Source organism: Neophocaena asiaeorientalis, unplaced genomic scaffold, assembly GCF_003031525.2.
Source record: "Neophocaena asiaeorientalis asiaeorientalis breed wild unplaced genomic scaffold, Neophocaena_asiaeorientalis_V1.1 scaffold249, whole genome shotgun sequence".
Taxonomy (NCBI): Eukaryota; Metazoa; Chordata; class Mammalia; order Artiodactyla; family Phocoenidae; genus Neophocaena; species Neophocaena asiaeorientalis.
Genome location: NW_020172625.1, coordinates 3,311,981 through 3,329,879, shown reverse-complemented (window position 1 = coordinate 3,329,879; position 17,899 = coordinate 3,311,981). Strand labels below are relative to the sequence as shown.

The 17,899-nt window shown below is 40.0% G+C and overlaps 1 protein-coding gene and 1 pseudogene across 1 annotated transcript in view; one reads left to right on the top strand and one right to left on the bottom strand.

Annotated features, from left to right (window-relative positions):
- The window catches only part of LOC112395659 (guanine nucleotide-binding protein subunit alpha-14), a 189,336-nt gene that overhangs the window by 109,481 nt on the left and 61,956 nt on the right, over positions 1-17,899 (bottom strand). The gene's annotated exons all lie outside the window — the stretch shown is intronic.
- Positions 12,196-12,288, top strand: LOC112395677 (uncharacterized; annotated as a pseudogene).

Here is a 17,899-nt window from a genome sequence, read left to right as displayed (position 1 = left end):
TATTTTGGTATACAGTGATATCTACCTAGTACAGAAACACCTGACTTTTAGTTATTTGCTGAAAGGATGACAGACTAAAAGAGAGAGTACTTGTTTTCACACAGGGTTTTTAAGAACTGAAGAAAACTTCAAAAGCAGGTAAGAATGGTTCATGCTATTTCCTAAGTATGTTAAGATTCTTCTGAGTTAGCCAGTGCTTCTGGACCAGCCATATCACCCAGGATAACCGGGAGTGATGTCATGGGATCACATTTAAATCAATATCCACCCTGAAATAACCATCATCATCCAGACACGTGCATTATCACAAAATGTATTCGTTAGGTACTACAGTGTGAAATCAATTTGACAATACTAATTAAAAGTGCATTTAAAGTATCTTCGAAGTAGCCATTACATCACACTTTATATATTCTCCTATAATCTAACCCATTATCTACACTTTGAAATCCAAACGGAATCTAATGGGAGACGGAAATGAGCTGGCCTTGGCAGGACTTTTACCAGAGTCAGGCTGTCCACAGGAGAAACAAGATTAGTTATAGGCTATAGTGTGCGTGTTAAAATGGTCACTACCAAGACTTCCCTGGTGGTCCAGTGGTTAAGAATCCACCTTCCAATGCAAGGGACGCAGGTTCGATCCCTGGTCGGGGAACTAAGATCCCACATGCTGCAGGTCAACTAAGCCCACACGCCACAACTAGAGAGCCCACATGCTGCAACTACAGAGCCCACGCGCTCTGGAGCCCACCCACTACAACTACTGAGCTCACGCGCCACAAATAGAAGCTTGTGCGCCACAAGTAGAGAGAAGCCCACGCGCCGCAACAAAGAGCCCGTGAACCACAATGAAAGATCCCATGTGCCATAACCAAGACCCAATGCAGCCAAAAGTAAATAAATATTTTAATAAATAAATAAATTAATTAATTAAATGGCCACTTCCATACTCACTCTCATACACTGAAAATTTAGTTACATTAGGTCTCAAGATCAGACGTGAGATTTTCTCTTATTGGTATAATATTGTGGGCCTAATTCCTGCTTTAAATCCTCTATGAAATTGAAAATTCAGTTCTGATTTTCCTGATGGAAACAGTGAATATTTCCAAGCAGTCTGCTTAGTTTTCCCCTGCCCCTACCCCCATTTGAACATATATGGATGAATGTTTTTCCACGATGGAATGAAGACGAAAAATTTCAACCTCTGGCAGATTAGCTAAGACTTTTCATTATACTTTATGCAGAACTTCTGTGCCTGCAAATCAGCAACCACCCAAATCAAGAGTCCTTGGCTCATGTTTTTGCACAGTTTGATGTACATCCTCTAGCTATTCTTTTCCTCCTCTCCCTCCTCAGTCTTTTTCAAATTCTTAATCTTCTTGGGTTTCTGGAGGATACAATTTTCATTCATCTACTAAGTTTTTACAATCCAAATTCTGTTCTGCAGATAAGCAGGGTTTTAAGTTTCTTTATCCTGATTGTGACATCTGGTCAACCACCAGCTGGCATAAACTCACCTTCTGTCCACTTCAGCCTGCCCTCTTCTCCCATGAAGTACAACTGTGGCAGACATAAGACTAGTCAAGAGATTAGTTCAATTGGGATCTCCTCAGACATATACACATGCTCACCCATTCACCCTTCCAAGTGAGCCCAAATCATTAGGCCATCAGATTCTGAAGCTGTTTCCAAACTGAAGCTGCAGCTCTCTATCATGGGACCCTCCCCTGCTCCTAAAGTCTGGTCGATTCCAGCCCCACAGGAGGAAATATAGTAAAAAATGCATGAAAAGGATTATTCTCCTATCAGATCCAAGCAGCATCTTTAGGAAACAAGAAACAGTAAGAAAAAAAGGGGTTGGTGGCATGTTCTTTGTTTTTCTTAAAAGACAATCATTTTCATCTTCTTGGCATATATGGTAGAAAATATGCACAGTGATTTTAGAATGACAATATTTGCAATACAGCCTTAATACAAAGAAACTGAAGCATTCAGCTATTCCCAAAAAGCTCTAATATAAAACAGAAAGAATCTATAATATCCAGATTCTAGGGGATTATTTATTTATGTGTTTGCTTTTTTTGGTTTATTTTTATGGGGAGTTAGTGGTAAAAAATGAAGGAACTGTGGAGGCTTTGAGAGACTGAGAGATGAGCAAATCTGAGAAAAAAGATTTAGAAATGAAAATAATATGAGAAAAGATGCTCTGAGCATTTTTAGATTCGTAAAACCTTGGGTTTGGGCACAAAACAGAATTTGTTGATGAACCTTCCTAACTAGTGTTGAAAACTGACACTCTTCTTAGTCTTGTACTCTGAGGTATGATACAAGTTACATTAATTGGTAAATTAGGTTATCTTTTTTGTTATGGCATATTAGTTATAATAATTACTTTCTGCTCCTTTAAGAATTCCAAGGTCACCTCACAAAGGATGATTACTCTCTGATACAATAAAGGAAACAAATGAAGACCCAATTCACCCAGCAAGTGGGCAGGAGCCATCTCTTCCACAATGATCTACCATTGTAGCCCTACTTAGCCTTAACACATCAGAGAAACAAGAGCTAATTTAAAAACATTATTTTACCTTAGTTTTTTTTTTTTTTTTTTTTAATGCCTCAGACATTTTGGGTGCTTGTAACCAAGTAAAATTAGTCTGGTTAATACTACCATGCCTATAACAATGAGAGTCTAATTTATTTTCCACCTAGCATCAAGCAATGGAAACCTTGCCAGACCATGAAAATGAAACACTGTAATGCAGGCTAACAGGAGAAAAGCAAAAGTAACTCAACCATACATAAAGGTTGCTGTCTGCTGTATCATTATGAAAATCCAGATGAGGACCAATTCCCATTTACCTAGTGATGATGTGACCTTCTGGAAAAACACATCCCAAGAGGAAAGTCCTATCAAGATTCCAAACTAGCTTTATGGAAGCTAACAATCCTCATACATCACTCAGAGGAGCTTCATAAATATTTATCATTGAGGAAATGGTAAAATCCCAATTAGTAGTCTTGCTCTTATTTCCCCTCCTCCAACCTAACTCTTGGATATGGCAAAGCTCCTTACTTTGTACCTCTAAGACTATGCAAGAGACAGAGACAGGGAGAGGGGGAGGCTAGGACTGTTTATGGAGAAACTGTGTGTCCCAGGCACTGCTCCTACCATTTTCATAAACGGCATTTCAATAAACAGTGTTGGGACTAGATCTTAACCATAAGGGAAAAAATCAGATCTGTATGGCACATCAAAATCAATCCCAGACGAATGCAAGATTTATATACAAAAAATTTAAATAATCAATATATGTCAAGAAAGTAAAGGTGAAAATCTGTCCAATATTGCATAGGGGAAATTCAGATTTAAAAATTATAAACAAAATGTAAAATACACCATTAAAACAACATGAAAAAACAAAGGCTTTGCTAGGCAAAAACTGTTCTAACATAACAAAGAATTTATATTCTTCATTGAAAGAGCTATTGCAAATCAATTTTTAAAAGACGACATCAATAGAAGAGAAAACATGGAAAGTACAAAAAGGCAACTCATAAAAAGAAAATACAAGTAGGCATATGAAAAATGTTTCGCCTCACTACAATGAAAGAGTATAAATGAAAACCACGAGGTGCCGTATTTTGTCTATTAGAGGGGCAAATTTGAAAAAACTCCAGTGTTAGTGGGAATATAAGAAAAGAGACCCCCTACTCCAATTTATTCCTGCAGCACCTGTGCAGCAATACAAAGCAACACGACAGCTTGGATCAACTTCAAAATGTGTCATGTCATCCAGAAATTCCAATTCTAGGATTTCAGAAGAAATTGTTGGACAAGTAGCCAAATATAAATATAATGGACAGCGATCACAGCATTAAACACAATAGCAAAAAAACCCACAATTAAATGTGCAGTGGTAGGTGACGAAATCAATGAGTTATGGTGACTATACAATGGAAATATTATACAGCTAAGAAAATCAATGTAGATAGATACTTACTGACATGAAATGATGTTTCTAGTACAGTGAACGAAAAAGGAACGCGTAAAACTGGAGGGAGTACAGTAAAGGTGAAGAGGGCTCCCCAGTGCTCAAATTCTAGGTCGGCCACTCACCTGCTGCCTAACCTTGAACCTCAATGACTGACTGTGGAAAATGGGAGTGACAATAGTACGTGCACTTAAACCAGTGCTTAGCCCACAGCAAAACACTCAGTGAGTGTCAGTGTTACTTTAAGGTGAAAGTGATCTGGATTATTCTTATGCTTGCATACACACACACACATACATATACTTGTAAGTCAGAATTATCGTCACCAAATGTTAATCACTGGGTAGTACAGATATACTGTTTGTCTTTATTACTTATTCATAAAAGTAAACAAAATTCTATCCACGTTTGGTTATGAGCATCCATGTCTATCAGTTGTCAAATGTTAAACCTAACTTTTTGCTAAAAAAAATTTTAAGTTTTAGTATCAGTTTTACTGTCATGAAGAGCAGGGACCCAGTCTGTTCTGTTTCCTCTCTGTTCTCAACGTGAGGGCTTCATAACCTGTAGGCTATTCTAATATTAAAGTTAACGATTTATATGAATTTTAAACTGATACTATTAATGCATCACTGAAAAAACTTCAGACCCCCAAGATAACTGTGGCAAAACGTTCTCTGACAAGACTTCTGGCTGAAAGGTCTATGTTTATAAAATGAAGAACTGAGCTGCATTATATTTGTTTCCTAAATTTTCAGAAAAAAATGCAAGAATCCTGCTCTAAATTGTTCACAGACATGGAGCTTATTACCCTGTGCTGGAAGCCAAATTGGGATCTCATTTCGACTTTGACAAAGATAAAATCTTACAACTAAATTACATGTTTTTGTGGCTGATTTTTCTTTTTTAAAATGCAAATGTAAAAGTTGATACCTTTTTTAATCCAACTAACTAGCAAAAATTAAAGTGAGATAATAAAATGTTGATGAATGTCTGGGGAAGTTGAAATTTTCATGCATGGCTGTTGGTAACAATAAATTAGTACAGATGCTTTGGAGAGACTTTGGCAGTATTTTTCTTTTAACTTATTTATTTATTTATTTATTTGTGGCTGTGTTGGGTCTTCGTTGCTGCCTGCGGGCTTTCTCTTAGTTGCGGCAAGCAGGGGCTACTCTTCATTGTGGCATGTGGGCTTCTCATTGTGGTGGCTTCTCTTGTGCAGCACAGGCTTTAGGTGCGTAGGCTTCAGTAGTTGTGGCATGCGGGCTCAGTAGTTGTGGCTCATGGGCTCTAGAGCGCAGGCTCAGTAGTCGTGGCACATAGGCTTAGTTGCTCCATGGCATGTGAGATCTTCCCAGACCAGGGATCAAACCCATGTCCCCTGCATTGGAAGGCGGATTCTTAACCACTGCTCCACCAGGGAAGTCCCAGCAGTATTTTTTAAGATAAAAGTATACATATTCTAGATTGGTACTATATGATACTCTGCAATTATTTAATTTCTTAGGCATGATCACTGTATCGTGGTTAATAAGAGAATGACCTTGTTATTAGAAGATCTGTGGGGGAATATTTAGGAGTGAAGTCTAAAACTTTAAAGATTCAGTTAAAAAAAAAACTTAAACACATATACATACGTGTGTGTGTATACTGGGTTGGCCAAAAAGTTTGTTCGGTTTTTCCCGTAAGATGGTACTACTAGCACTTCGTTGTCTTTAACTTCATTGGAAAGAATTCTGTTAGACTGTATTGTGACAGCTGTCATATCAGCATGCATTTTAAAAGAACTTATAAAATTGGTGAATGTTTGTAGCCATTTTAATACTGAAAATGGAAGGAAACAAAGCAACATTTTCAGCATGTTATGCTTTATTAGTTCAAGAAAGGTAAAAATGCAACTGAAATGCAAAAAAAGATCTGTGCAGTGTATGGAGAAGGTGCCGTGACTGATCAAACGTGTCAAAAGTGGTTTGCAAAGTTTCGTGCTGGAGATTTCTTGCCGGACGATGCTCCACAGTCAGGGGAAGTTGATAGTGATCAAATCCAGACATAAATTGAGAACAATCAATGTTATACCACGCGGGAGATAGCCAACATACTCAAAATATCCAAATCAAACACTGAAAATCATTTGCACCACTTGGTTATGTTAATCGCTTTGATGTTTGGCTTCCACATAAGTTAAGCGAAAAAAACCTCTTGACCGTGTTTCTGCATGCAATTCTCTATTTAAACGTAATGAAAACGTTCTGTTTTTAAAACAAATTGTGACGGGCGATGAAAAGTGGATATTTTACAGTAATGTGGAACAGAAGAGATCGTGGGACAAGCGGAATGAACCAACACCAGCCATACCAAAGGCCGGTCTTCATCCAAAGAAGGTGATGCTGTGTATATGGTGGGATTGGAAGGGAGTTCTCTATTACGAGCTCCTTCCGGAAAACCCAACAATTAAATCCAACAAGTACTGCTCCCAATTAAACCAAATGAACGTAGCATTCGACGAAAAGTGTCCAGAATTAGTCAAGAGAAAACGCATAATCTTCCATCAGGATAACGCAAGACCACATGTTTCTACCAGGCAAAAAACTGTTACGCCTTGGCTGGGAAGTTCTGATTCATCCTCTGTATTCACCAGACACAATGACCTTCGGATTTCTATTTATTTCGGTCTTTACACAATTCTCTTAATGGAAAAAATTTCAATTCCCTGGAAGGCTGTAAAAGGCACCTGGAACAGTTTTTTGCTCAAAAAGATAAAAAGTTTTAGGAAGATGGAATTATGAACCCAAGGTAACAGTATTAGGAGGTGGGGCCTTTAGGATGTGCTTAGGTCATAAGGGTTCTACCCTCACAGGATTAGTGTCCTTATAAAAGAGACTCCAGAGAGTTAGATTTCCCCCTTCTGCCACGTGAGGACACAATGAAAAGATGTAGTCTACGAACCGGGAAGGAGGCCTTCACCAGATGCAGAATTTGCTGGCACCTTGACCTTGGACTTCCCAGCCTCCAGAACGGTGAAAAGTTTATGTTGTTCATAAGCCATCCAGTCTGCGGTATCCTGTTATAGCAGCCTAAATGGACTGGTGTTGGGGGCAGGGGGGTGCGGGAGATGAGAAAGCAAATATAGTAAAATTAAATAATTGGATATTTTAGGTTTAAAAAAAAGCAGGGGCTTCCCTGGTGGCGCAGTGATTGAGAGTCCGCCTGCCAATGCAGGGGACGCGGGTTCGTGCCCCAGTCCGGGAAGATCCCATAAAAAAAAAAAAAAAAAAAAAAAAAAAAAAAAAGCAGGTGATGATTGTATGCTCTTTTAACTTTCCTACAGGTTTGAAAATTTTCAAAACAAAAGCGTTGGAGAAAAAAGTACCATATCTTCACGTGCACAAGGCAACATGCAGCACTATTGTTTGTTAATGTGAAGAAGTGAAAACTGCCCCCATGTCCAAAGAAATGTGTATTTGTTGGATAAAATGTTTCATAGCAATGAAAAGGAGTGCTTTTCATTCTACTCTAATGGTTTCTAGTGTAGAGTCACATAGATGGATCTTTTCTTTTTTTTTTTTCTCAAGTCTCTTAGTGCAGGCAACCCTCTTTTATTTTTTTAAATAACTTTTTTTAACATCTTTATTGGAATATAATTGCTTTACAATGGTGTGTTAGTTTCTGCTTTATAACAAAGTGAATCAGCTATACATATACATATATCCCCATATCTCCTCTCTCTTGCGTTTCCGTCCCACCCTCCCTATCCCACCCCTCTAGGTGGTCACAAAGCACCAAGCTGATCTCCCTGTGCTATGCGGCTGCTTCCCACTAGCTATCTATTTTACATGTGGTAGTGTATATATGTCCATGCCACTCTCTCACTTTGTCCCAGCTTACCCTTCCCCCTCCCCATGTCCTCAAGTCCATTCTCTATGTCTGCGTCTTTATTCCTGTCCTGCCCCTAGGGTCTTCAGAACCTTTTTTTTAGATTCCATATATATGTGTTAGCATACGGTATTTGTTTTTCTCTTTCTGACTTACTTCACTCTGTATGACAGTCTCTAGGTCCATCCACCTCACTACAAATAACTCAATTTCGTTTCTTTTTATGGCTGAGTAATATTCCATTGTATATATGTGCCACGTCGTCTTTATCCATTCATCTGTCAATGGACACTTAGGTTGCTTCCATGTCCTGGCTATTGTAAATACAGCTGCAGTGAACATTGTGGTACATGACTCTTTTTGAATTATGGTTTTCTCAGGATATATGCCCAGTAGTGGGATTGCTGGGTCGTATGGTAGTTCTATTTTTAGTTTCTTAAGGAATCTCCATACTGTTCTCCATAGTGGCTGTATCAATTCACATTCCCACCAACAGTGCAAGAGGGTTCCCTTTTCTCCACACCCTCTCACATAGATGGATCTTATAAAGCAGTGCCGAGTGAAAGATAAATATATAAATCAAAGGAGGTTGCCAAATGAGTCTTACATACCATTTACTTCCACATTCATTTTTAAGTACACACAAAATGTGCTACTTCACAGTTACATAGCTATGAAATATATGGAGAATGGCTTCAAAGAATCCATGGTGGCTACATCCAGATGGATGTTAATGGGAGGGGGGGTAATCATGAGGGAAAAGGAGGGGCCATGACAGAGCTTAAAGATGACACTGATGAAAGCAATCCAATTCTGAGCACTACATCTGGGGAAGGTTTTATTTCTATTTTCTTAACCTAATGGATCAATGTTTTAGAAAGGAAGAGAATGCACTCATCATAAAACTAGTTTGTTCCAGGCCACCACCAAAACATCACAACGCGTCTGCATTTGTGTCAGCAAATCCCAGAGAACCAGCCTTCCGCCTTCTTGCAGCCCAGGCTGGTCACCACCGTGTGCGCTGAGTTCCCCACCTTCTCGCTCCTAACCAGTCCCAGGTTTCTCAAATCAGAAGCTTGGGTGGAAATTGCCTCCTAAGTAACTAATATGCTACACACACATTCCACAGGTCTCTTTTCTTTTTCATTATGGGAATCAAGCAAGGTCTTCAAGGCCATGACCCTTTAACAGCCCTTCATTTAGACATGGGTTACAGCCAATGTAGAAATAAACCAACGGGATAGGGATGCCCCTTCCCCACAGCCCCTGCCCTGTGTCTGAGGAGGCACGCAATACATGCATATACTGAAGAAATGAACGAATGAAGAAGTGAATGAGAAAGAAAGGAGAAGGGAGAGAGAAAAAAAGGATGATAGAAGCAGAAAAAGAAGCAACCGACTCAGTGGGACTATGTGAGCTGAGAGAACCAGCCACAACTCCCAGACTTATAGCCGAGAGTATAATAATTCTGGCCCACTGGGAACATAACCAGAGCCCGATGTGTATCAGTAAAATCACAGGGAAGGCAGAGAAGACCACCTTGGTCTTCCCGGTGTTTTCACGGACCAGGGCCAAGTACAGACATTCTGCTGAGCACTCTCACTCCATAATGACTCAAACAATGTTTCATTAAGAACAAAATATGGGTTAGCAGGGAATATGAGTGGCCCACATTAGGGAGCCCTTCTGGGGATGAAACCGTCTTTTCAATGACTAACCAAAAATATGATGGCAAAACAAGAGCAGGCCTGGAATAAATGATACAAATAAATGGTACAAAGAAGTCAGCCAAGTTTAAAACTGTTCTTCCTCCAGTGGCACGAGAGGTGCAGTGGTTAACAGATAATTATTTCATAGGAGAAAACGGCACCACAGAAAGGCAGGCTACCTTTCATTTTCATCACTCAACTAGACAATCCCTAATCAAGAATGAAGAGGGAAAAAGACACGTTCTCCAAAAACCCAGGGTATCATTTGCACAATATTTTTACATTAGCAATTAATAATCACATATTTGAGGGGGGAATCAGAGGGACCTTAGGGATTATTCTACCCAACCTCCTCATTTTGCCAACGAGCTCAGAAAGCTAAATGCCTTCCCTGACGCCTTATAATGATTTAGAACCGCAACATAGGACTCCGACTCCAAGTCTCATAGTTTCCACGTGGCACCACATCACTCCTCCTTTATAATTCTTCAGCCTCTGAAATCTAAGTTTCCCAGTCTCTGAGGCTTCTGTTAGGAAACTATTTTTTTTTATTATTCTTAAGAAAATTAAGAGTATTTCAACCTAGATTGTAGAGTTCATAATATGGAAGTGTTATTAATACTCTCAGGTGTGGTCATGGTGTTTTGTTTTTATAGAAGAATGTTCTTAATTAAGAAGCAGTAGAGATGCCATGCCATGATGTCTGCAACTAACTTTCAAATGGTTCAGCAAAACAGAATAGATAGATATAGACAGGTAGATAGATAAATATAACAAAATGTTTAAAATTATTGAATTTAGATAGACGAGAAGGGGAGTTCATTATACCATGGCTTTGATGTTTGCATTTTTTAAAATGTTGCATAATAAAAATGAGGAAATGTAGATATGTTTTCAAAACTCATTATTTTAAAGCATTTCCAGTTTTAAGTAATAGACTTCGACTCTGTGCCCAGCTGCTCAGATACCTCATGTGACACAGCAAACCAGGCCTTCCAGGGGAGGGGGTTTATGGGGTTCCCAGATAGTATGTCTAAACCTAATTACAGCAAAAGCATGTCTAGAAAGTGTGTGTAGGGCGTGGTAGAAACCAGGTGAGGCTGTCCACTCAGCGTAGATGAGGAGACCTTGGACCCAGGTGTCCCTGCTTGCTGCTCCTCCCATAAAAGGCTGGGGTGGGGATGGAGACTGGGGCCTGCCTTCTATAGAAAGGCAGAAGAAGCCTACAAAAAACAGAATTCAGACACTCACTACCTTTGTTTTCCTCTGTATTCTAAAGCAACCCCGTGTTTTATCTCCCCTAGGAAGTACCGTTAGTGAAAATGGAAACCCTCCTCCGAGCGTCTGAGCAGGTGGACCTGAATATCTGGGTCTTGTCCGGTGCTGCCTGCCTTTGCTCTTTCTCTTATCTTTGAGGCTGATTTAAAGTCTGTTGCTCTCACCACTTTCACATGAACCAGAAGAAATACTGTCTCTTGGGATTCTTGGCTACGACTCCACAAATTCCTCGGAGCCTCAACTCGTACTGCTCCAGAGAGCTGCCTCAGCCAGAACGATAATTCTCAAATGTTTAGTCTTCCCTCCCAAAGCTTTCACAAATACAAACTTAGATCAGAAATTTTTCAGAGCTTTTACACAAAGATTTAAACAAGCTTCACAAGTGTCACTCTGTACCCATTATAATATATGACATCGTTCCCTCTAGGCCTCTAAAGGCACCTCCATGCAGGGCTGACAGTAAGGATGGCGTGTGGTTAAGCTGATCACACCTGGTCTCATCCATCCCTCTCTGTTGGGTCAAAATACCTTCCCAGACTAGTTGAACAAACTTATTTACTGCGATACAGAAATCCCTCTGTAGAGGCCAGAGATAAGAAATCTTTTAAAGGGGGGAAGGGTGAGGGTGAATCAGAAAAAAACACTATAACATGCCAAGCAAGTGATACCAATATTTCACAGTTCAACAAAATGTTCACCCATCAACAGAGGAAGGGATAAACAAAATGTGGTATCTACATACAATGGAATATCATTCAGCCTTAAAAAGGAAGGCAATTTTGATACACGCTGCACCACAGATGAACCTTAAAAACATTATGCCAAGTGAAATAGGTCAAACACAAAAGGGAAAATATTATATGATTCCACTTATACAAGGTACCTAGCTAGAATAGCAAATTCATAGAAACAGAATGTAGAATAAAGGTTTCCAGGAGCTGGGTTAAGAGGAATGGAGAGTTATTGTTTAACGGGTACAGACTTTCTCTTTGGGATGATGAAAAAGTTCTGTAAATGGATAGTGGTGATGGTTGCCCAATATTGTAAATGTACTTAATGACTGAGTTGTACATCTTAAAATGGTGTACTAAATTTTTATTTTGCGGTATGCGGGCCTCTCACTGTTGTGGCCTCTCCCGTTGTGGAGCACAGGCTCCAGACGCGCAGGCTCAGCGGCCATGGCTCACGGGCCCAGCCGCTCCGCGGGCATGTGGGATCTTCCCGGACCAGGTCACGAACCCGTGTCCCCTGCATCGGCAGGCGGACTCTCCACCACTGCGCCACCAGGAAAGCCTGTAAATTTTGTTATATATATTTTATCCCAGTAAAAACTGGTGGTGCTCACTTCTGCAGCACATCTACTAAAATTGGAACAATACGGGCAAGATTAGCAGGATGACACTCAAATTCGTGAAGTATTCCATATTTTTCTAAAAATACTGAATCACTATGAAACTATGAAATCACAGCTGAAACTAATAATATTGTAAATCAACTACACTTCAATTTTTAAAAATATGTTTTATAATAAGTGTTTCCTAACACTTAAGTCAATACTTAGCACAAAACTCAGGAAGCTAGGATGTGATTCCATTTTCCTTTAGCTAGCTAACTTATTAGTACACTAACAAACATCAAATCTATATCTTATTTTCCTGTTGTCTAGTTTCTACCAGTCAAAAGGGGCCTTACAGAGGGGTCTTTCTTTCTTAGGAAATCTCTCCTCTTTTGCACTGCTTCATCGTTCACTTTGGGATAAAGCTCAAATGATGTATTGGGTACATACATTTTGGCCAACCCAGTATTATTGACTTTCTTTGGAGGATTTCAAAGCTTGATGGACTAGGACATTTTCAACCCACAGTCAAGATTTTAGCCACATGAATTACCCATATATGTATTTAGAAGTAATTCCCTCTAACATCCTATGAGTCTGTAGATGTTTCTGGAATAGCTGCTTATGGGATTTCGTTAGAAAACTTCAGCAGTTGTAAAAAAGTAAAATCATAGGCTAACGTTATGTATTCAGAAAACTCAGAAACAACTGAGTTCAAATAACTGAACAAAATTCGACAGTAGGATCTTGAGATCCAAGAGTGTGAATGGCTTTGTGCTAGGGTCCTCAAGATACACCATCCCTTCTCTCAAGGACACTGTGTGAGTAGGCAAGGCATATAACAACACATCATTTAAATACATTTAGAAAGTAGTGTGTGATTAAGTGCCACATTGAATGCAACAGATAAGTGCTACGGAAAGTCTAGGGAGAAAGGAAGTGTAGAGTCTGAATAGTCCTAACAAGGACGGAGCACCTAAAGTGAGTAAGGGATGAGGGCTAGGAGCAAGGAAGCTACTTGAAGAACACAAATGAAGGGACAGAATCCAAAAGAATTATCACATATGAGGGAGGAGGAGGGCAAAGAAGGGAGCCACGAAGCTAGAGTAAGGCATTTATTCTAGGAAGTAGAAAGTAACAGGAAAAAGGGAGGCAGGAACCTACTGAGGTAGTGAAGAGGGAGTGGTTTGAATGACTGAAACATTCAAACACTAGCATCTGGCAAAAGCCCCAAGTGCCGGAACACACCTATTAGTTACCAAGTTCTGCTGGAAATTTTACAACAAAAAATACCATATTTAAACAACAAGGTCCTACTGTATAGCACAGGAAACTATATTCAATATCCCGTAAACCAAAATGGGAAAGAATATTAAAAAAAAAAGAATGTCTATATGCGTATAACGGAGTCACTCTGCTGTATAGCAGAGATTGGCACAGCACTGTAAGTCAACTACAGTTCAATTTAAAAAAAAAGGTTTTTTTAATACCATACTTGTGTCTATTGGGTAGGTGGTGAGTTGAGAGATGATATCAAAATCTACACATGCTTATGACAGTGTGTTTAAAATATTTTTTTAAATGCCATACTTGTTTCATGCTGGATTCAACCTATATTTACAACCATTCTTTTTTATTTTTTTGCGGTACGCGGGCCTCTCACTGTTGTGGCCTCTCCCGTTGTGGAGCACAGGCTCCGGACGTGCAGGCTCAGCGGCCATGGCTCATGGGCCCAGCCGCTCTGCAGCATGTGGGATCTTCCCGGACCGGGGCACGAACCCGTGTCCCCTGCATCGGCAGGCGCCACCTCAACCACTGCACCACCAGGGAAGCCCTACAACCATTCTTGACGTTAAAAGCTAAGTTTTTAAATTGTAAGATCAAATAACTTTATGTTTATAATTTTTGTTTTATTTTTCAAAATGAAAATTCCAATTAAGCCACCCCTACCCCCAATATTTAGTATAAAATATTGGGACCCATTCTAATTAGGGTCACTTTAAGTAGTCTTTTTCCTGAATCGACCATTTTCAGATCATGGGGCCTCCTATAGGTCTTAACTAGTTTATTCCAGCCCCAGCCAGAGTTAGAGCCCAATACCAGATTACTAGGCTTCTGGGAGCAAACACTGGTAGCTGTTATCAAATGCCCACCAACCTCAGAGTCTGTATGAAACCAATCAGACATTTGGGTTGTTCACACAAATGCAGTTGCTCAGTGGCAAGGGATTAAAGTATCAAACTCTCACCAGATACTATTGCCCCGCAAATGTCAACCTAGGGACTAAAACCAAACAAGGAAGAGATCTGTGGATCAAGGGGACACCATCGTCTCAACAATGGAATCTAATATAGATCCTTTATTCTCTTCAGAGCTCATGCTATATATTATCATTAGGAGGGAGGCTCTGAATCAGTTTCCTTAGAATGTGAGTCTGTTTCCATGGTGACAAGAGTGTGCTCCTTTAAACCCCGGGACAAATGAATGGAGCATTCAGTAAGTCAGGCAATTTCTGGGTATTTTCAAAGCCTCAGAACAGACAGATAATGGCTCTAAGTCTTACCAAACATTGATTTGTTTCATTTCTAAGTGCAGAGGAGGCCAATGACGGAGAAATATATAAGAACTGCATCCCAAACCAATATTGACCCTGGATCAAGTGTAAAATAAGCCTGATTCTCAGAGGGGCTTATCTTGTCAAATGAAATTACACTGGCTTCACCCTGGCTGGCACTGACATTGTAATTGTCATGCAATCAGGCAGAACACAGCAAAAGGAAAAAAATTTTTTAACGAGATTTTTCCTATCAATCCAACTGAAGTGGTACTTTCTAAATACCAAGGATGGTTAATCTCCTATTTTCAAATGGTGACGATGCACTCAAGAATCTAAATAAATAATTTTTTAAAGTCTATATAATCCTTTCTTTTGTGAACTACCTATTAGACAATTTTCTATGGAGTGCAACTTTGGGTCTTGCCACTATATATGTTCGTTTGTTAGAGTTCATGTAGAATTGCTTTAAAGAAAGACCAGCGATACTTTTTTTTTTTTTTTTTTTTTTTTTGTGGTACACGGGCCTCTCACTGCTGTGGCCTCTCCCGCTGCAGAGCACAGGCCCCAGACTCACAGTCCCAGCAGCCATGGCTCACGGGCCCAGCCGCTCCACGGCATGTGGGATCTTCCCGGACCAGGACTTGAACCCGTGTACCCTGCATTGGCAGGCTGATTCTCAACCACTGCGCCACCAGGGAAGTCCCTCAAAATAATTTTTAACATGTGTCATACCACACGTATTATTCTGCTGCCATGTTTTCACTTAATAATATGCCTTTGAGCTCTTTCCATGAGGTACTTCTCAGCCTCATTATTTGTAACTGGTCACAGTAGGAACATGGCATAGTTATTTTTAGAAGCCATTCCTCTAAATCCATGCCATCCAATATGGTAGCCACTAGCTACAGGTGGCTATCGAATACTTGAGTGAAGCTGGTATGAGCCGAGATGTGCCGTACGTACAAAATACATGCCAGATTTTGAATACTTACTAAGAAAAAATATATATGTTATCTTGTTAATAATTTTTTAATCTTAATTGTATGTTGAAAGGAAAATATGTTGCATATATTGGATCAAATAAAACATTAAAATCAATTTCACCTGTTTTTACTTTTATTAATGCAATCATTAGAAAACATAAAATTACTTATGTGGCTCACATTATATTTCTATTGAACAGTTCTGTTTTAAAAGATGGGCATTTAGGATATTTGCCGTTCATCTGACATTACAAAGAAAGTGCCCCAGTAGCATTCTTATACATCAGTGGCCCTCAACAGGAAGCAATTTTGCTCCCCTGGGCACATTCGGCAATGTCTGGACACATTTTTGGTTGTCACAACCGGGGTTGCCACTGGCATCTAGTGGGTAGAGGCCAGGGATGCTGCTAAACATCCTACAATGCACAGGACAGCCTCCCAAAACAAAGAATCGTCTGGCCCGAAATATCAGTAGTGCTAAGGCTGAAGAACCCAGCTATGCATGAATCCTTGTCCACATATGGACGTGTTTCTCAAAGGTAGACCTGAAGTCAAAAAACTGCCTGTGCTTCTGAAACACTGAGACACCACAAAACTGCCCTCCGGAGTGGATATGCCAGTCAGCACATCTCATCAGCAGTGCGTGAAAACACTCAAATTAATCGTAAAAGAACAAATAACCCAACCAAGAAAAGTTCAAAAGGCTTCAAAATGTCCACTCAATATTGTAAGTTCTTACTCTCATCACCAGGAATGACAATACAACTCTAAGTCCCAGAGTTTTAAGTAATATTGGGACCTTTAACCTACTCCCACCCTTTTAAAAACTGTCTTCTTTGCTCTCAGAACATAAATCATTTGGGGCCCTAGCATAGTTAATTTATAACTAACTAAACAACTAACTAGTATATCTCTCTGCTTCTCAAATGTGGCTAAAATTTGAATCTTGGGAGAATGAAATCTCAAATACTTTGCTAATGTTTAAAAAATAACTTGTATTTATCTTACACCCTCATCCAGAGCCCTAGAGCACTGTCTGTTTTCCCAGCAAATGTCAACCTTGGAATGATCTTCATGTATAGTAACTGATAATACAAGCCGTGTGCCAGGATCAGGTGTTTGTTCTCCAATGTACCATATATTTTTTAGTTAGAAATGATCCTGCCAAACAAGGCCACACGTAGAAATACATTACCGATCTTAATCTGTTAATGCAAACGCAGAGGTAACATTGATTTGAAATGCACTGTTCCTATACTTACATTTTACCTACTCTTTTTTAGAAAACAAGATTATTAACCTTCTCCAATTTTCAATTTCCATATTTACAAAAATGCAAACTGTAGCAAACATGGTTCATGTTCCAAGTTCTCCGCATGCCAAGCGTAAGGTACTCTACAGCCATAAAGCTTTTTAGGAGAACGGTGACTCTTATAAGCTTCCTCTGTTATGAACTCCTCATAAAGAACTAATTTTAACTTTCTTCCTGGAGTGAACTTGAATCATGAATTCATTCTCAGTATGAGAGCACGCAAAATGAGACAAGCGCTAGAAACAATTACAATTCTGACTTATCACCATTTCTCCCCCACAGGTTTTAAAAAGTATGTTTTTTGGGGGCAGTTTTCAGAGTTAAAGTATTCAAACTGTGGCCAGCAAGCACTGTGATGACATTTACCATGTCTTGGTCTAAACTGATACTTATTTTTTGTTTTGTTTTGTTTTTTTGCGGTACGCGGGCCTCTCACTGTTGTGGCCACTCCCGTTGCGGAGCACAGGCTCCGGACGCGCAGGCTCAGCGGCCATGGCTCACGGGCCCAGCTGCTCCGCGGTATGTGGGATCTTCCCGGACTGGGGCATGAACCCGTGTCCCCTGCATCGGCAGGCGGACTCCCAACCACTGCGCCACCAGGGAAGCCCCTAAACTGATACTTACTGACTTTCATATTTGGGGCCTAAAAGATTCCAGGTAATAAAAGAAAAAAGAAGGGGAGGAAGAGGAGAAAGACAGAGGAAAGGCTGGACTGGAAACTCCTTGAGGAAACAGCATCAGCTAGCATAACTCAAACACATGATTAAAGAATGCAAGATAGGGCTTCCCTGGTGGCGCAGTGGCTGAGAGTCCGCCTGCCGATGCAGGGGACACGGGTTCGTGCCCCGGTCTG